The sequence below is a fragment of the Rousettus aegyptiacus genome, unplaced genomic scaffold, assembly GCF_014176215.1.
Source record: "Rousettus aegyptiacus isolate mRouAeg1 unplaced genomic scaffold, mRouAeg1.p scaffold_m13_p_4, whole genome shotgun sequence".
Lineage (NCBI taxonomy): Eukaryota > Metazoa > Chordata > Mammalia > Chiroptera > Pteropodidae > Rousettus > Rousettus aegyptiacus.
This window is the reverse complement of record NW_023416307.1, coordinates 24,698,216-24,719,594: the sequence shown is the minus strand read 5'-3', so window position 1 is coordinate 24,719,594 and position 21,379 is coordinate 24,698,216.

The following is a 21,379-nucleotide window of genomic DNA, read 5'->3' as shown; positions in this document are numbered from 1 at the left end:
ATTCATACTGTTGACATTTTACAAATCAAAAATATTAGAAGTCATTGATCTCGCCATATTATTACTTATTGATCAGTATGCTCTAAACCAGAGGGTTTTTTTCCTTTTTTTTTTAATCCTTTGATAGAAACATGGCTACACTGAGTAGTCATTCTCCAGAAGGCTTCACTGTAGAGCCTATAAACAGAGAAAGCATCACCAGCAAAATATCTAAAACAAGGCTTCTTTGCATGTGGTCAAGCCAACTGCAGTTCTATTACACGACTGGTTATAAAAATACTTTTTACTTTTATTATTTAGCACTGCAGTGCAATAGGAACTTGGGACTACAACCAGCATCATTTGATTTTCACTGAGAACACTTAAAGTTGGAATAGAAAAATCACATTTGACTTAGTATTTCACCATTTGCTTAGATTGTTTTCATTTCTTTCTTGAGGGAAGAAAAAAGTTATATATACAAATAAGTGCAGCAATATTTTTACCAAAACAAAGCTGTTTATTGTTCTTATTAACATTTTAAGTCTATGTAGCTTTCTTGATATATAAGGGCATGTTTTTTTTCTATTAAATACAGGACTTGGACATACTTTTCTAATCAATTCTGCCATGTACTAGGTCCTAAGTGAGCAAATACTAAAGAAACATGTAAATGTTTACTGTATGACGGCTACAGGTAAAGAAGAGCGGAGGTTGAAACTGAATTATTCAAAATATATTTGGTTTAAAAGATAAGGCAAGACTAGAGAACATTTGTTTACAACCAGAATACTATTTAAATTTATTCTACTATTTAAAGAAATCCTCTGCAAAGAATGCTCTGACCTGGGGCATTTTGGTAGGTGTTATAGTACAAATTTATCAAGAATTTTAATTCTACCCACAGGTGTTCTGAACTCCTCTGAATTGACATTAAAATTACAAGAAAATTCTCCTCTTGGGACCTGGACAGGATTTCAACTCACAGTTGAAAGGTCTATAACTAAATGAATAATAAAATCCTTTGTTGAATCTAGTACTCTGTATAATATAGCTTAATACAAAAAGTGGTTTCTTTGTGCAATCAATAAGGAATAGAAATCCTTTCCACTTGAGTGCCAGAAGTTTGACCGAATTCAAGTGGAAAGAAATTTGTGTCTTAATAATTAAACTGACTTTTATTCTCTAAGAAACAATATACTAGGTTTGAAATACAGAATAGAATTCTGGATTTGATTCCTTGGAACATGCGCTGGAAGGGGAGAGAACAAAAAGCTAGTTTAAATAAATGAAAAAACCATCAACTAAATTTTTCTTTGAGGGAATGGCTAAGCTAGCCATGAGCAGCCTCTCCCAGCCCCCATTCATCACAGCTGATCCCAGTGGGGACACCCGGGACTCCTTGGGGAGTGCAGAACTGGTTGCAGGGGGCAGCACTGGAATTTCACAGATTCAGGTCCCCATCACCCACCAAGTTCCCCCATGAGGGTGGTGCCTGAGACCAAAGAGACCTGGTTACAGGGGAGATGCTTACTTTCCCAGGGCATAGAGGATAGAGCAGTGCAAGAGGAAATAAAACACTTGTGCTCCAACAGCACCTACTGGAAAACAAAAGCAAGCCCTCTTCTTATCAAACCACTCAGTAGAGGTATTACTCTTATTTAAAAAAAGAAAAAAAAATGGAAAAAAAGAAAGGTTTAATTTTCATAAATGCCTAGGTAGAGAAATAATCCATCAAATACCATGAACAATCAAGGTAACACGGCAACTCAGAAAGAAAATAAAAATTCTCCAGAAAATAGACTTAAAGATATGAAAATGTGTCATTTAAATCAGTGGTCCCCAACTAGTTGGAACCAGGGACCAGTGTTCCTATGGGAATCTAATGCCTGATGATCTGAGGTACAGCTGAAGGAGTGATGTTAGCATTGGGAAGAAGCTGCAAATACAGATGAAGCTTTGGTCACTCACCTGCCACTCACCTCTGCTGTGTGGCCTGGTTCCTAACAGGCCATACACCAGTACTAGTTTGTGATCTGAGGATTGGGACCCCTGATTTAAATGACAGAGAATTCAAGATTGCAGTTCTGAAAAACTCAATGAGATACAAGAAAACTCAGATAGACAGTTTAATAAACTCAGGAATAAAATCAAAGAACAAAAGGAGTTTGAAGCTTTAAAAAGAACCAAATAGAAATTCTGGAGCTGAAGAACTCAGTAAAGGAGATAAAGAATAAGCTAGCAAGCTTAGGAAATAGACTGACCAGATGGATGATAGAATTAGTGATATCGAAGATAAAATTCTAGAAATGAAACAGATGGAAGAACCAAGAGACTTGAGAGTAATAAATAAATAAATAAAAGTATTCTATGATAACTATCTCATTCCATCAGAGAGAATAACACAGGAATAATGGGTATACTAGAAGAAGAGAAGGAGAAGGGAACAGAGAGCCTATTCAGAATAATAATCGACGAGAACTTCTCAAACCTATGGGAAGAGCTGAATCCTCAAATCCAAGAAGCAAACAGAACACTTAATCATCTCAATCCAAAAAGACCTGTCCAAGGCACATTATATTAAAACAGTCAAAAATTAATGACAAAGGAAGAATTTACAAGGTAACCCAGAAAAAGAAGATGGTAACCTATGAAGGAAATCCCATTAGATTATCAAGTTTTTCAGCAAAAACCCTACAAGTTAGATGGAGTAGAATTAAATATTCAAACTATCAAAAGAGAGAAATTACCAACCAAGAGCTGGTTCTTTAAAAGGATTAATAAAATTGACAAAGAGAAAGAAATTAAAAGCATGCAAATTGGGAATAAAGAAGTCAAAGTGTCACTTTTCACAGATAACATGATTTTTTATATAGAAAACCTTAAAGACTCCACCAAAAAGCTATTAGAAACAATGAACAAATACAATAAAGTGACCTGTGTATAATAGCTATTAGCAACAAGACAAGTAATAACAAGTATTGGAGAGGCTGTAAAGAAAAAAGAACCCTCATACACTATTGGTGGGAATGTATGTTTGTACAGCCACTGTGGAAAACAGTATGGAGGTTGCTTTAAAAAATTAAGAACAGAATGACCAGTTTGGATGCCTTTTATTTCTTTCTCTTCTGATTGCTCTAGCTAGGATGTACTATGTTGAATAAGAGTGGTAAGAGTCTTATTCTGATCCTAAAGGAAAAGCTTTCAGTTTTTCACTTTTGAATATAAGTTGAGTGTTGATCATATCTGGCTTTTATTATGTTGCAGTACTTTTCTTCTATACTCATTTTATTGAATGTTTTCATCATAAAAGGATGTTAGATCATGTCAAATGCCTTTTCCGCATCTATTGATATAATTATATGACCAATGTTTCTAATTTTCTTCTTCCAGGTACAGGAGAGAAATACATTCCACCTTTTTGATGTTAGCTGTAGTCAGATGATTTGCTTTGGTCAATAAATGTGAGTATAAAAGACTTCCGTCACTTCAGGAGAGAAGCATTTAAGAGTTGGTGCAAAAGTCTGTTTGCTCTCTCTTCTCCTGCCATATTTTCTAAAAAGTTGAATCTTTTAAGATGGTATTTCTACAACATGGTGAGTTCACTGATTTATATCATAGAGAACAAATGCCCCAAAGAGATTCCAGATCTATAGATGACACCATCCTAAGTATAAAATTGAGACAGAAAATCACGTGTAAATTCTTAATCTTTTAGCAGGAAATGAAATGGGACATCTCTTGCAGAGTTAATTTTTTTAGTAAACCTTGTTAAGTTTTCTTCCCTCCTTTCTTTGGAAAAAAAGGCCCTCTTCTTCAAATCCTGATAATTTCCCTGGAAATTGGCTGGCTATTGATAAGAGTCATCGGCCTTTGTTAGCAGAAATGGTGTTAAGTCAGACAGGGCCCTTAGAGACTGAGGCAGGATAAGACTTTAGGTCAAAGGTCTTTATTACTCTTTAAGAAATATATTAACCAAGCCCATTTGCCTTTACTCACTTAATAAGCAAATCAATAATAGAAATTAATAGATATATGTTTTAAATAATAAGTTTGTATCTTCTTTTCCTTGTCTAGGGACTGAGGTGGCACTTCAGCAGGAAACCCCAGACCCCACCCTGACTGAGGCAGAAAGGGAAAGAGCTCTATGAAACCCCTGTAGGCAGGGACTATGGCCATTCTCAGCAGGAAGCAGATACAGAAGAAGAGACCTACCATCCTTCAGCATCCGTACTAATAATAAAAGAGTTCATGACTCTAAGAGTTAGGCAGGAAAGTTAGTTAGGGGGTTTTGGGTCTGCCTGCAAAGACACTGAGGTCATCCAATCCTAGAAGGGATCCACCCTAATCTTCCCACAATTAAGCAAGCCAGAAGACATTTTTTAACTCACACAAAGAAACCAGGAGGCAGAGTTTTAGGTACCAGTGTAAGCCAGTCACTCACAGCTGCTCAATGAAGACCCCAACAACCTTCAACTCGCCTGAGCCTCATTATACCATTTTTATAATGTGATGCATATGCCAGAAGTTCATTAATATCATTATAACAGACTGAATTCTGGGAACAAACATGTGCAGAAGGCAAAATGATGAATCACTGAGTCCTGTCCATCTTAGTTTTCAATCACAGAAGCCCACCCCTCTAAGAAAGGTAACCACCCACAGCAAAAAGGGATAAAAACCCTGAAGTCTTTATTACCAGACCTTTTGAGCCACTCTTCTCTTGCTCAGGCCTGCTTCCACATCTGGAAGTATACTTTCCTTTCTAATAAAACTTTTCTTTTCTACTGTATTTCAGTGTCTTGCTCAATTCTTTGTTCGAAACATCAAGAACCCGGACAACGTGCCAGGAGAGGACCCCTTTCTCTGGCAACAAAATCGTGTTGTACCAAATCTCTAAAATTCAGGGGTTGTCTGTTACCTCAGCAAATCTTGCCTATGCTAACTGATAGAACTATCTAAAAGACAAAAAATTCTTACCATCTGATTGCTTTGGTTACTAATAATCTTACACATCTTTTCATATCATTCTTAAATTGTGGGAGGGAGAAGGAAACTGCTTATATGTGTTTTCTAGGACAGCGTTTGATTTTTAACCATTAACTTTTAGCCACTCTATATTAACCCATTTCTCACCTCATCCCAGACCCTCAGGAGTTCTGTGACAAAAGAACAGCTGAAATAGCAGGAATCTCTGAGGCAGCTATGATTTTGTTAAATATTTTGCCCAAATAAAAGCACAACATAAATGCATGTTTATCTCGAGACAACTATTTGAATGGCATGTAAGTAGATATGCATCAAAATATCTCCTTCTTCTCTTTTATGTTCTCCACAGCATCTAGCGCATTGCTTATTATCTAATATGTACTCAAAAATAATTCAAACAAATTTTATAAGCTTAAAACTAAAAAGAGACCTTCAGGTGTTTAAGCTCAATTACCTGATTTTAAAGTGAGAATACTGAGATACCAATGGAGGAAATAGCACAGCTCCCATAGAGATGGAGCCATCACAAATCTCCAGCATCACTGTGAAGGAAGTTCCCTGTGACTAGTGTCTAGTGTTAGTGTGAGCAAATACGTAAAGAGCTCAAAATGCTGTATCTAATTGTTAGAGCATCCTTGAATACTTAAATACAATTGTATAGTTTACTGTTTTTTGAAAGGAGAGGCAGAATAAAGAACTCAAATTTTTATTCTCTAGCCAGCTAGCCTTCCATGTGATTTACAGAATTACAAGGCAGACTACACTGAATCATTTTATTTTAGAAGAGATGATTAATCACAAACAGCAAGAGTTAAGCCAATTACAAGTATACTTTCCCCCAGGTGATTGGTGTTACCATACCTACCTATAAAATCCACCAGCTTCAGGCACATTTTATGAGGCCAGTTCTCATCTAGGTGTGACAGACTGAATCTTTGAACATCATCATTAAAATCAATGGGAGCTCTAACAGAGTCAGAAGTGTGGAATTGGGTGCACTGGCTCTGAAACTGCTGATGTTCATTTAAGCCCACTGCTCATTTTGCAAGCAAAAAGATTTATCCCATCTGACAGAGCAATCCAAAGAATCCCTCTAGTCCAGACTATTCGGCCCTGAGCTGAAAATTACAAAAAGCTGATAACTGCATGTTAAAGTATATTTTTTACACTTGTCTGCTCCCTTCCTACGTTCGTGTCACCAGCCTTAACCATGTTTGAAAGAGGGATTCATTACCAGGGAATAACCCCAAGATGCCCTGAATATGGACCCCTGCGGAAGGAGAGAACAGACACCCACAAGGATTAGATTGTTCCTGAACTGCTCCAGTGGCTCACCAAGATACTACAGTCAGTCAGAAATTTGCAAGTCACTAGCAGTCCTGTTCCTATCTATTCTGGGATCTCTTTGCAGGGCAAGATTAGCCAAGAGGCTGACAAGCATGTCCTTGGGGTCCAGAGAGAAAGGGAGCAGAATATCTAGGAAGAACTTAAGTTTTGTAAAATTTAAAAAAAAATTCTTTTAAGGCTTAGAAGTTTTTTTTTTTTTATTTTAAATTATGAATAGTATGGGGAAAAGCAGAAAGTCTTTAGAGCTTGAGTCTTCTAAAGCAGTGTTTCTCTAAGGATCAGTGGTGAAGAAATAGTTTTATGCTTTTCATTTCCCATCCACCATGGACCAATATAATTATAGATTTCAATACAAATTAATTACTGGAAACAAATTAAAAATGGAGATATATATAATACAAGTCCAACTTTTTCACTGTTAGATACAAGCTATATAAAATTGTTCAAACTTCTATGAAGGTTTCCAGAAGCTCACTCTCACCATACACCAGGGCTGGTCTGCCAATCACACTTGGAGTAGGGCACCTCTAAAGAATTAACTGGGCTCTGGTCCAGAATAATTACAGTATTGAGTTGGTTTGGGGTTTTGTTTATTAAAATATTTCATTAGTCTGATTTCACTACCAGTAGGATTCAAATTTCAAATCGCTAACTTTAGTTCTATTTTTCTCAGAATGTATTTAAATAGTAAAGTTGATTTCTTAAACATGCTTGTTGTTTTTATCTAATAATTCTCTCCTTCATTCCACATTTACTGCACACAATTCTGTACCAGGTGTTGCTAGGGTCATAGCAATAAATGGTACAATCCCTGCCCTCAAGGAGTCCTCCATCCAGTCAAGTCAATATATAGCTACTAACTGCTTTTTATTCTGTCTTTTTACCAGGAACTCTAAAACTCCAGGCTTAAGTTGCACGAAACCGAAGTAGTTTTTGGCTAGCACTGTGTTAACTCACTGTGTCTGTGTCCTTAGAATCTTTTTATTTTTTAATTAGAGTTGACATTTGATATTATTTTATATCAGCGTCAGATGTACAACACAGTAGTTAGACATTTACATAACTTATGAAATGATCCCCCCAATAAGTCTAGTACCCACCTGGCACCATACATAATTATATTCTTGACTATATTCTCTATGCCGCACTTTACATTCCTGTGACTAGTTCGTAACTACCAATTTGTACTTCTTAATCCCTTCGACTTTTTCACTCGGCCCACCAACCCCCCCTCTCATATAGCAAACTTAAGAATAGGAACAAGACAAGAATGTCCACTTTCACCACTTTTATTCAACACAGTATTGGAGGTCCTAGCCACAGCGATCAGATAAGAAAAAGAAATACGAGGCATCTAAATTGGAAAGGAAGAAGCAAAACTGTCATTATTTGCAGATGACATGATACTTTATAGAGAGAACCCTAAGATTCCTCTAAAAAACTACTAGAACTTATATATGAATTCAGCGAAGTAGCAGGATACAAAGTTAATACTTAGAAATTGGTTGCATTTGTGTACATTAGTAAAGAACTATCAGGAAGGTAAATTAAGGGGAACAAACCCATTTACAACTGCATCGAAAAATAAAATACCTAGGAATAAATTTAAACCTCTACTCAGAAAATTATGACATCGAAGAAAGAAATTGAAGAATTTACATATACCATGCTCACGGGTATAGATCCAAAGCAATCCCTATCAAAATACCAATGACATTTTTTATTCACAGAACTAGAACAATAATCCTTGGAGTCTTCCCTTGCTTTAATTCCCCCAACTCTGTTTCTTCTCCTCCCCTGCTGCACAGTCCAGCTGTTAGTTACTACTTCTGGTGGTATCTGCCAAAAAGCTTCTAGATACAACAAAATAATATTAGTGATTTCAGGACGACTGCTGATAGAAGGGGCAAACATCTGTAAACTACATCGGCTATAGCGAATCCCATTAAAATCACCTTTGTGAAGCTTACTCAAATAAGCTTTTACGTAATTGGAGTTTTCTCTTTCTGTTTTTTATCTATAGAAAGCTGATTTATCAACAATCTTAAATTTATATTTTTCTAAGAAAAAAATGACCCAATACTCTTTTTCAGAATTAAGTGTAACTTGAGACATTATATAGACCCTGTGCTTACAAACCTAATTTTTTAATGTTTTACCATAAATTTATATATTTCACAATTAATGTTTTCCTAGATCAAAGTTCTATCTCTAAAACTCTAGAAATTGATATCTAAAAGTATAGGGTTAAAAAAAAAAAGACTTGTAAACAGTACCATTTTAAAGTTTGGTTTTGCTCGAGAAGCAAATAAAACAGTATTAATAGTTTCTATTATTTTTAAGTACAGCAATTGTCTAAAGTCTAAAATGTAAGCATTAGCACTCTAATTTTTGTATTTAATTAAGATAAAAAGGAAATATAAAGGAAAAATTTAAACTGTACCCATACATAACTATATCATTGCCCTAAATAATTTCATTTCTACCATAAATTTACCTTCAACAAATATCATTGTTATATCTTCTTTTTCTTTTAAACTTTTAAATTAAAGCATTATTCCCAGAAATGCCAAAAGATCTCATTATTGTCCCATTCATGCTTTGCATTAATTTAAAGCAAGCCCACAAACATTTTTTTTTCTTTATTGAAATTACATAAACACAGCATATAATTCATCAAGTTTAGTCACAGGGAAATCTAATGAGATGCATGGGATTTTTAAAAAGTAAAATGTAAAATCCAAACCAAGGCAAATTTTCTACTGCAGTATAGGTCCAATAAGTCAGTCAACCTTTTTAAGTGAATCTAAGCAGAAATATAGTAAGTTAAAGCTTTAGAGGCATAGAGATCTGGAATTTCAGAGTGTCCACTACGAAAGGCCTACAGAAAGCTTATTCAGCTTACAGAGGGAAAACAGAGACTTTATACACTTTTTCTTCATACTGACCCTTATAATTATATCTCTTAAAGCGAAATCCAAAAACTCCCTTTGTATTCCTCACTGCCACAAACTATACCTGGCAAAATATACCCTCTCCCTGATTTTTTTTTTCATTATAAGTTAAAAATTAAAATATAGATGAGGTCATAAGAGTCTCCCTGTTATCCCTTTCATGTTCCCTTTCTGGTATCGTATTTCCATTTTTAATTTTTCTGCTATCGATGGGCTACAACCACTCTGAATACTTTCTACCACTTCACTAGACCTGATTAACCTACATCATCTTTTTATTTATTGGTTTTTATTAATTACACTTTCCTCAGAAACTTCTGCTGAGAAAACTTGACTTAGCTCAGGTCAAATTAAAATTCAAGATTTACTACCACTTCTACTTAATCAAAACTATCTAAATACAACAATGGGAGATATTTATTGAACACCAAGTGGAGGTATAAAAAAAAAAAACTAAATTGTTTTACAGGAGGAATATATTTCTAAAATAAAAAGAATCTTATAAATAATAGTTATGATTGCTTAAGACATTTTTTCAAGACATTTTTTGCTGTGTGGGGGAACCCTTTCTTGTGTTTTATAAGACAGGAGTGTTTTGTCTCTGTTATTACTTGTGTTACAGTATTCTCTCCTTGTAGCTCTTTGTTTCAGTCCACATGCCAGCAGATATCCTGTATTGTCAATTTTAGGAAGGAAAAACACATAAAAACATTTCTTATGGGGGGGAAAAAAATCTAGATTTGCTGTTAGAATTAACTTAAAGTAGACAGTCCCAAATGTTTTATTCAAGTGATCCTTAGCCACTCCCATTGAGACAGGGCATCACTTGTAAAATTCTTAAACTTTTAGCAGGAAATGAAATGGGACATCTCTTGCAGAGTTAATCTTTTAGGTAAACCGTATTGTTTTCTTCCCTCCTTTCTTTGGAAAAAAAGGCCCTCTTCCTCAAATCCTGATAATTGCCCTGAAAACTGGCTAGTTATTAATAAGGGTCATCAGCCATTGTTAGCAGAAATGGTTAAGTCAGAGAGGGCCCTTAGAGACTGAGGCAGGACAAGACTTTAGGTCAAAGGTCTTTTTTACTTTTTAAGAAATATATCAACCAAGCCCGTTTGCCTTTACTCACTTAATAGGCAAATCAATACTAGAAATTAATAGATATATGATTTAAATAATAAGTTGTATCTTCTTTTCCTTGTCTAAGGACTGAGGTGGCACTTCAGCAGGAAACCCCAGACCTCACCCTGACTGAGGCAGAAAGGGAGAGAGCTCTATGAAACCCCTGTAGGCAGGGACTATGGCCATTCTCAGCAGGAAGCAGATACAGAAGAAGAGACCTACCATCGTTCAACATCCATACTAATAATAAAAGAGTTCATGGCTCTAAGAGTTAGGCAGAAAAGTTAGTTAGGGGGTTTTGGGTCTGCCTGCAAAGACACTGAGGTCATCCTATCCTAGAAGGGGTCCGCCCTAATCTTCCCACAATTAAGCAAGCCAGAAGGCATTTTTTAACTCACTCAAAGAAACCAGTAGGCAGTTTTAGGTACCAGTTTAAGCCAGTCACTCATATCCGTGCAATGAAGGCCCCAACAACCTTCTACTCACCTGAGCCTCATTATACCATCATTATAATATGACGCATATGCCCGGAAGTTCATTAATATCATTATAACAGACTGCATTCTGGGAACAAACATGTGCAAAAAGCAAAATGATGAATCACTGGTCCTGTCAACCTTGTCAGTTGAGAAAGCCCACCCCTCTAAGAAAAGTAACCACGTGCAGCAAAAAAGGATAAAAACCCCAAAGGCTTTGTTACCAGGCTTTTTGAGCCATGTTTCTCTTGCTCAGGTCCACTTTCATGTCTGGAAGCGTATACTTTCCTTTCTAATAAAACTTTTCTATTTCGACGTCTTGCTCAATTTTTTGTTAGAGACATCAAGAACCTGCACAACACGCTGGGAAAGGATCCCCATTCTCTGGTAACACCATTAAACCATCGTTGTCTCTCCAATGGGAAGTTCTCATTATGCCAAGGAACTAGAGAGTTTACAAAATTTCTAAGTCACTCATTTTTCCTCTTCTCTATTAAAAAACTACACCAATCAGTTTTTGTCAATAAGTTAACAGCCATCGGAGATGTTCCCATGGCATTGGATAGCACTGGTCTCCTTCATTAGCAGTCACTGTGACCGTAGGCACATTTCCCGCTTTGAAAAATAAATAAATAAATTTGATACCCCTCCGGAATCCAAAATACACTTTAAAAACAATTTTGTTTATAAACTGAAGAAAATAACACCTACAATGCATTCATTTATCCGTGACAAAGAAATAAATAACCTTATCTAAATATTTAGTATTATAAAGCTAAAATATGAGGGCTGCCAGCAATCAAAGATATTTTCCTTACTGAATTATTATCTATTGCAAAAGTGTGCCTTATCATGATTTTCATATTCATGGGAGGTTCCCTTTAGTTTCAGAAAAAAATGTTTGACATTATATTTCCTCCTGTTTTTAATTTTAGATATAAAACATGCAAATCCTTTAGAGAAAAGGCATTATTCTGGAACATTGCAAAGTCTGCCCAACTGGCCTCACCACTATATATCTGTCTTTATTTTTGTGGTCTCTGTCTCTACCCCACGGTCCACAGGGCTTTTTCCACAGCTATCCTTCTAACTCCTTGAAGGTGTTCATCAGAGCATCACCTGGTTCTCTCCACCTGGACCCACAAAAGTCTTTTTAGTCTTCAGAGCAAGAATTATATAGAAATATATTCAGGAGCCTAGAATTACTTTCTAAGCTTCAATAGTGCGATCACAGACTGAGAAAATACTAATTTCCCTCAGGCAAAAAATTCTAATCCTCTTCTTGAGGAAATCCTAATCATTTTTATATCGATCCCTAAATTGTCAGCTCTAAAACTTACCACTCTCATGTCCAACCCAGTAGTTGTTCAGATGTGAAAATTATGATGCAAATATACAATTAAGAAGCAAATAAAACTAGAAATAAAAATGGAAAATTAAGCCAAATATTATTTAATTAGCTATATGCTTTGGGTCATTGGTGTTCACTATTATTTTATGAACATCTAGAATATTAAAGTAAGGTTATAATGCATATGAAAGCATTTAATACACTGTAAAAGCATTTACTTGAACTAATAAATTTGTGGTTTATAAAGAAAAGAAAAAATAAAATAGATTTTCTTATTTTTTATGTATAACAATTAAAAACCATAATTAAGAGTCTAGGCCTAGTCATTATAGAGCTTCACCTTCAAGCCCCCATTTTATTTAAACACAAATATTCAAATATCAGGAATATTATTTTGATAATACTACTGTGATAAATGGGAGAAACCTCAGGACAGCCTTATGCCAGGCTAAGACTGAAGTTTTATGATAAAGCTAACATAAATTTTTACCCACCGAATTTCATGTTAATTTCTGGGCTTATTTCAGGGGGGAAAAAAATAGGTCAAAGGTATTAGGTAGAAATAAAAGCCACCAAAATTCAACTTTCATTCAGATTGAAAATATTTTTATAGTAATCTACCCAGGCAACAACTTTGTTCTAAAGAGTACTTGTTTACATATTTTTAGACATTGCAAAGATATTGGTTACATGATTTTTCCCTTCTTAGAGGTATTACAGTTGTATAAACTTCAAAAAATATAGAAATATATCCAGCTAGTAAAAGAAGTATAATTTTGCAAGGTAGTTCTTGAAAACTAACTATAAGATAGTTTGTACATCACTAAAGCGCAGGGGAGCTACTTTACAAAACTTTTTAGCAGGTGCGACTAATGTACTTATTTGTCAATCATGAGGTCATAATGATTTGTGGTAGGTCAACAGACACAATTGGATAGATAGAATATTAGAAGCCATGTCTGAATTAATGAGCCATTTTCAGAATACAATTTTAATATTCTTACTCAATTACTTTATAATTATCAGATAAAAAATAGAAGTGAGCAGATCCCATTGGGCACAATCTATTTTATTTCGCTCTATTATTTTCCCTATATCATCCAGAGTCAGTCTACAATGAGTTTTTTCCCTCCCTCTTTTAAAGAGCAATTTACTTTTAAACTTTCACTTTTAAATTAAAGAATTCATACCCTGGAAACTGCTTTAACACTGCATATGTAAGAAATTGTAGTCAAGCCAAAGGCCATCATCTGTTTATCTGTCTATCCCACTTTGGCTAGAGTGGGGGGCCTCAGTTAAAGTTTCCTCTCTGTCTTCACCAATTAGCAAAATGTCAGTGCTCTAGCAGCCTACTTATCAGATAAGGAACAAGGAAGTTAATGCAACACTGAGGAAGGCTAAGATAACCAGGTCTTGGACAAATAAAATAATTAAATGTGGATAGAGATGCTAACTATAAGTCTTATTGCCCAGTCTGGCATCTCTGAGCCGTTCTATCCATGAAAACAATGCCAGGGCTGCAGTAAACGTTGTAGAGTAGGTCAACCAACCTCTCACCCACGTCTCTGAGGTCCCTGTGGGGACAGTTGTATTTGATGGCTACAACAACATGCACTTAAGAATTTCCCCGAATTGGATTTAAATCCTGCTTCTGAGATAAAATTTCTCTGCTCTTCAATAAAATGTCACTAGTGTAATATCTACTTCAGAATGTCATTGTGGGGATTAAATGAAGTAAAACATCTAAAAGCACTTAATACATGGTAAATGTTTGATCATAATTTTTATAGCCAATGTTCAAAATCCCCATCTTACTCCCAGAGGGCGGGAGTGGAGGTAGATGAATGGGAAGGCATAGTGGGACATGTGCGCCTTACAGGATCACTTGGTTCGACTTGCCTGCAAGTAGTCTAATTACCAAAGTCTAGACAACTTAATTGAAAGAAAGTAAAATCAACCCATATTCTCTTTTGAAATAGACATCTCAGGGTCAGTTCTATATGAATATCTGTTGCAAACATTTCCGCAAAAGACCTACAAGGCTCCCCAAATCTCAAAATCTCATAAAACATATTCTCCCACAGGCTGCAATTTCACAAGCTGTCTACTGGCATCATAGGAAAGCTAATTCTACCTTACATGCCCTGGGGGCTCATGGAGCAACTACAAGATCTTTGAGGCTGATTCAATAGTTTCCCATAAAGTCCAGACCTGTCACCCAGGAGCCATACATGGTTCCCAGGCACAAAGAGAAGAAAGCCTCAGTATCCCTTTTCAGGTCATCTGCCATTTCAGGTCTCCTCAGTAATTCCCAGAGAGGCTCTTCTCCTGAGGCAGACATGAAAGCAGATTGGAGCGGATTCCAAAATTCATGCTGCCTTTCCTGTCTATTCACCCTATAATCCTGACGTCAGGAAAGCAGTTGTATGGGGTAGACTGGCAACTCACAGGGCCAGGCCCACTGTAGCTCCTTAATTAATCTGTGTTGAATGAATGAGTATCACTTGTGGTCATTGGAATGAGTTCCAGCCAGTTGTGAATCATGGCCTGGCCCTTTACCTTGTTGGAATTATGTCAAAAAGAGACTCTAATCCAATTAGGAAATCAATATCCAGAAAATATCAGAGCTGTTTTAGCCATGCTATTTTTGTTCAAGGTTATTATTCTACGGCATTTTAATGCCTTCAAATGGCATTAAAAAAAATAGTAACAAAATGAAGCAACCTAAAATTAATGAACAGATTGATGTCACAATAGAAGAGGGTACACAAAGAGGCTCAGAATATAATACCATAAAATTAATTTGAAAAGTTACTTTTTTTTTTGCTTTTAAAACCATAAACTAACATAAAGGGGACAAAAAAGACCTTTAGGAAGGACAACTAAATGTGATATAATTTTCAAAATCCTCTTTCTGGGATGCATATTTTTTTAAATAATAGGGTTTAAATTAAATATAACAGCACCAAAACAACTTGAAAAATTAATGCCCTAATTCGGGGAAAATCAAATTTGGTTATCTTGGACCCTGTGGGCTCCTTCATCTCTCCCTGTAGGAAGTAGAGAATGGAATCATGCATGCCAAATCAATCTCCCTAATTGCCTTGGTCACCATCACATGCCATTTGAACAGGAGTCCTGCTAAATGGCATCCAAAGGCCAAATAAGATATGACATTGAGAGTTATCCATTTTCATGACTTTCCTTGTCCCAGTGTGATTTGAAGGACAATTTGTCTATTTTGTAAACTCTAAAGCTGTAGAAAATGCCAAGGTACATGAAAATATTCACAAACTTCTAGAATGTCAAAGCTAAAAGTAACCTTGGAAGGTCACTATTCCTGTCTCTTCATTCTCTAGACAAGAAAAATATTCGGTTATGTTTCTGTGCATCTGTAACAAGAGATTTTTACCCTTGTAGTAGCAATTATTGGCCTGCTACAGTATCTATATGTAGTGTGCACAGGATAGAGAGATGATAGATTTTTCTATATGCAGTATATTACAGTATTATCCACATATCTTTTATCCTTCCATTTTCCTCACCTCTCACACACATAGTACATATACAAACACACACAGCACTCACACATATACAAACACCACACATGTGCATACATACATGTGCACACACGCACACTCACAGCAAGCTGTTATTTGAAATATTTTGAAGGCAGCGATAATGTTATTCATATATGTGGTTCCAAGTCTGTCAGGAACTCAATAAAACTTGAATAAAATTGAAAGAAGCTCAAATGATTCTCATACTTTAAATTCATAGCTGTCTCAGTGATTCTTTTGAACTTTCCTTGGACCCTTCTTTCTGTCTCTGCGCAGGCTCTAATTTTTGTGGGGCAGCATCTCTTGTATGGAGCCCGGACCGAGAGTCTGGTGGGAATTTTCACTGTGGTACTGGACCAGCCTTGCCTGGCAGCATCTGCAGAGCCACACTGCCACCTGCTGCAAACATCTTCAAAGCAACAGAGGAAAACCTGCCAAATACTGTGGGACGCCTTTGTTCTTCAAAACACAAGACAAACTGCAATTAATCAACATTTATTAAAATTAATTCTAACGCGTTCATTAACTTTTAAGGCAATTACAAGGCACACAGCATTTTTGAATGTCTACATGAAGTGTTCTCTCCAGGAGAGAGAACAACATTAATAGGACGGGAGGCACTGAATCTGGGGGCCTCAAATTCTGAAGCGCTAGGTGGCTTGCACAGGAGATTTTTAATACACCCTTTAGTTATGTTACCTGCCAAATGTGCTTATCCCGTCACCGTCTCCAAATGCGTGTTGCCTCATCTTTCTCAGAAACGACATTCTCCATTTCCAGGACTCACAATTTAAAAGATCTGAGATGTCATGTGAGAATATGTCCTCAAAGAACAGGACCTCAGAGTACTGATGAGTTATGTCTCCATGCCACCATAACCTTAGCTATTGAAAAAATTGATAAATATATGTTTAAACCTCCTTTAGGAGTTAGTCCACGTAGTATTCTCAATGCATTTTAGAAACAAGAACCAAACTTCATACTTTCTCTTCTACATAAGGAATCCTATTTTTGCAGGGTCAGAGAGAGAATTTTATTTCTCTTTCTCCTGGGAAGTAAAATATTCAAAGATTTGAACATAAAAGCATAAACGGTTAAGAGTAGACAGAGCAGAAATAGGTAGAATAGGGTGGATTTTTCATTGCTTTGGGCATTTAGATCTTGGACTCCACTCTAGGGCTTTCTGTGGAATAACAGGCCCGCCTTGACCAGCCCAATGTCCCCCTGGGTGCACCCCTACTTTTGCAAAAGGCGGTTATGCAAAGGGTTAACCTGGCACAAAATGTATTTTAATATTCGCCTATTTCTTTTATTTCTTAAACTACGAAGAGTTTGAAAACATTATGCTAAGATATTTAACAATTACTAAGGTGCTGACTAATCGTTTAGATGGCTTGACTTAACCATGTAGCCTTGGACAAGTTCCAGTAACTTCGCTGGGTCTCAATTTCCCATCTGTAAAGTTGAAAATGGATGCGTCGTCCTATAAATCTCCATCGTCCAATAGTGTGGTCAATAGTCACAAGTGGCTATGTAAGGTTAATTAAAAATAAGTAAAATTTAAAATTTGGCGTTTTGATCATATCAGCCATTTTTCAAATACTCAACAGCCACACATTGGTAGCAGCTGCCGAATTGGACAGAGCAGACGTAGAACAGTTGCATCAAAGCAGAAAGTTTGAATGGATGGCACTGGCATAGCTAATATGCATGTTTCTTTCCAAACTGAATCTATGTGTTTATAGCAAAAATATTTTAGAGACCAATTTGATCAAGGTGAGCCATATAAAGAACAACAATTTGAAAAGCAAAACAGAAAAAAGGAAAAGACAGAAAAAGGAAAAGGAAATGAAAATGAGATCCAGGTTCTAGGCTTCCTGCCACATTCATTGCTGCAATCTGATAAGCCACTCATGTTTTAATTTCAGTCTTCAAACCAACTCATCTGCAAAATGAGGAGAAACCAAGTGCCTGCATCCGTCGTCAGCATTATAAACAAGGGAGGACCTAATGTGCAGCATAAATTTTCAGCGGTGACAGCTCAGGAAAGAATTTGCTGACGATTCTGTGTTCGCTTGTGGAGCACAGCCCACACAGAGGGCTGCCTGGTTGTCTTAAGGACATTTAGGTGATTTTCCACCATTACACATTGAAGGCATTCCCTGACAAATCCATCGTGTGCTGGATATTACCAGAACACTGGATAACCTGGCCCACCACAGCGGACCTTGGTCACACTCCAGAGAGCAGTGTGTTTGGAAATTGACAGCATGAAGCAGAGGTTTTGATGACGATGCCTGAATATCCTGTGACTGGCATCACAGCAAGGTGCCTGGGCGGCACCCAGCAACACCATAAAATCACCCGGCACGTCCTGAAGCCACACGTGATGCTTGGCTCCGGCCAGCACAGGCCCCGCCAAGGATCTGGCCAGCAATCAAATCTCCTGCAGTCCGCTTTCTCAAGGGTTGCCTTCCGTGAGAGCAAGAGGTAAGGTGAGGGCGAAACTGTGACAGCCCTGAAATCTTTCTTCAGCCTTCAGTACCCCGAGGGAAACCTGATGCAGATGTCTAGATCATTCTTCGTTTCCTTTTGGACTGTCATCAGGGCCCCACAGCTCTGAGCATGGCAATGACCTCTTAAAAGGTCGGGGCGAAGTCTGGAGCGTTGCAGTTTCCCCACGTGTTGTCAAGCCATCACCTATAAGGTTAGATAGAATGCGCAGGAGGTCAGCGAAGTGTGGTTCCCCTCCTCAAGGAATGCCTCTTGACTGTTCTGGAACACAGCCAGGCTGTGTTTGGCTAGTGTGCAGCACGGGGCCAGCAGGGAGGCTGGAAGCAGTCAGGTGAGTTTAAGGCGAGCAGCCATAGCTGGGGAAGGCAGGAGGTGTGCTTCCAGGACACTTAGGCACAGCCTCAATAACACTGGGTAGAACAACCTGCGAGGAGCATTCAGAGTGGAAGAGAGAGGCTTTTTCCAAGCAAAGGCAGCTTGCAAGTTGTGTTATGTTCACCAGGCAGAAGACAGACATGGCCAGGCTTTGCGCAGAGCTGCCTCACTGAGGGCCCCAAGCTCGGTGGGGTGTGCCTGTCACTCTTCTCAGATACACAAACACGGCAAAGAGTGAGTGTGTTTATTGGCATTGTCTTGAGCCCAAAAGTCATCAATAGCCATTTAGACCTTTAAAAATCCTTTCCTTCTGATGGGCACAGCTAGGAAAACAAATTGCTTAATGTAACACCAACTTTTTCTGAGTTTTGATGCTCGTTACTTGTTACCTGGATATTCTAAACCCTCCACGTGGGATAAAGAAAATACAAGAATACACTGTTCCCTGTAGAAAGGATGGAGAAAACAGAGAATGGCAATGAAAAAGATATGTAAATGAACTCGGACAAGCTGTGAATGTGAGCAGGACTAGAAAAACGCTGAAAGTATTCATTAAGGTCACATAGGTCAAGTGCCTGGGAACTCTGTTCCAGCAGGCTCTGTGCTTTCTCTATGGCCACAGAATGGTCTGCCTTTTCCTGGCCTCACAAGGAGGGCACATGTCCACAGTACTAGGATAAACACAGCTGGGTAACAGATTTTGAAGCAAAGCCTATCGTGAACATTTTTTATATTCAATCATCAGGGATTAGGGGTATTTAGTTAATAGAGAGTTTGAACTGGAATATATATGCAATCACATACAAAACTATGAGCCCTCTTAATGACAACAGTTATGCTCTGCCTCAGTGCCAGAGCGAGCATGGGGATTAGAGAAATGCAGATCATGGCCAAGGATAAAGAGATAAAGACCTAATGACCCCATTTGTCCACAAGCAAGTTATCCTGCCTTGCCTCAGTCTTGACATGTGTGGGCAAAGCAGAGATCACATGGCTGAAAGGTCATAAAAACAGCCTTTGTTCAGAGCTGTTTTCTAATTCAGCGTGAAGATAATGCAGGGCCATTTCCAATCATCAATCATTTACAAGACTGGTTTTGACAGAAAATTCTCCTGCAACTCCCCAGATCATTGAACTCCGTAAGGTCAAGCAGAACAGATAAACACTGACTTTGCATTGCCATTGTTCATTTGCTTTGCTATTCTTTTTGGTAACCTGAGGCCATGGGGCTCCTTTCCTCAGCTTTCTTTCCTTTTTCTTTTCAAAAACCCTGATTTACATTAGAAAATACCCTTAATGCTGTTCTCTTCAATGCAGACACAAGTCAGTCTTCCACAAAGCATCTGCTATGACTAAGAGATTGGGTAGGAAATAATTTCCCATATCTAACACCGTCTTCTCTGTCTCTAGGTTTACACCTAGTCAGTTGAGAATCTACCTGGAATGAACTCCATTATTAGGTAATGATGTTCAGCTGCGTGGTTATCTGCCCTGAAATTCATTCAAAGTCGGGTTAAGGTTGAGATGGATGATGTGGGCAAGATAATTTAGAACAGGAGGGAATCCAACACAGCAGCAGGCATCCTAGACCTCTCTGGTCTGAATGGATCAAGGAGGAAGATGATGAGAATGGGATGGGGGAAACCAGTCATCATTTCTCAAACAAAACAGTGCACTGGGTTTGGAATGAAGGACCAAAAGGTGAACATGCCATCCACCTCTAGTATTACTGTTGATCCCTTCCCTGACTTGCATCAGATTCACATAACAGAGAAAGTTCTAAAATAAAGATTCCTGACCTCTACCTCATATTACTGAATAAAATGCTTCAAGAGCTTATAGAACCCTGTTCTAGATGATAAAAAGAGAAAGGCATTTATCTCCCTCAAATAAATCTCTAGGCTTGTGACAGTGACAATCTGAAATTGTTCCTATTCAAGTAAAGACCAGTTTGGCAAAATGCTATGTTTTTCTTCAAAGTATATTTAGGTGCTAATCTGACATTTCTCTGCATGTCCTGTTTTTATACTCTTCTTTATCCAAGTGTAACATACACTCCTTGATGTAGTCCTTTCAAGTCAATCTTCATCTCTCAGCTGTTTATCCCTTCATTTTCCTTAGGCAGATAATCAGAGTACCTGTCAATCCACTAGGCGGGAAATCATTCAGAAGAAACGCTGAAAATAGAGGTGTTGCCTGCTCTCCTGAGGGATGTGAAGAACAAAGGTTAAACAACGCCGCCCCTGCCGTCCAGGCGTCCTGTGCTCATCTGTCTCTGATCTAAGTACAGTGGCTCCGAATGACATTTGTGCGGACTTAAATTGTGGAGCAGCGCTTCCCCTGTTGTGGCAAATCCAGCCGCCTGGTCTTCCTATACGAAATCTGTGCTCGTTCACATCTTAAAAGCTCTCCTCTTCTAAACACAGGTGGATACTTAGCAGGAATTTAATCTTCATCAGAATAAGTATCAGCAAAGAGACTTACACATCTGTTTTATGCTACAAAGAATGCTATTTATGTGCATCTCCTTTTATTTCTCCAGTACATTTCTTTATGATTAAAGGTGGTGGGAAAAGCTGGTGAGGGTGGTTGAAAGGGTACAGAAAAGCTGAAAAAAAGCACTTAATGCAATGCATTACATTCTGATTTGAGATGTCTACTGTGGATTTGGAATCAGACTTTACATCTGCAGGGAGGATGCGGATGCATTAATGG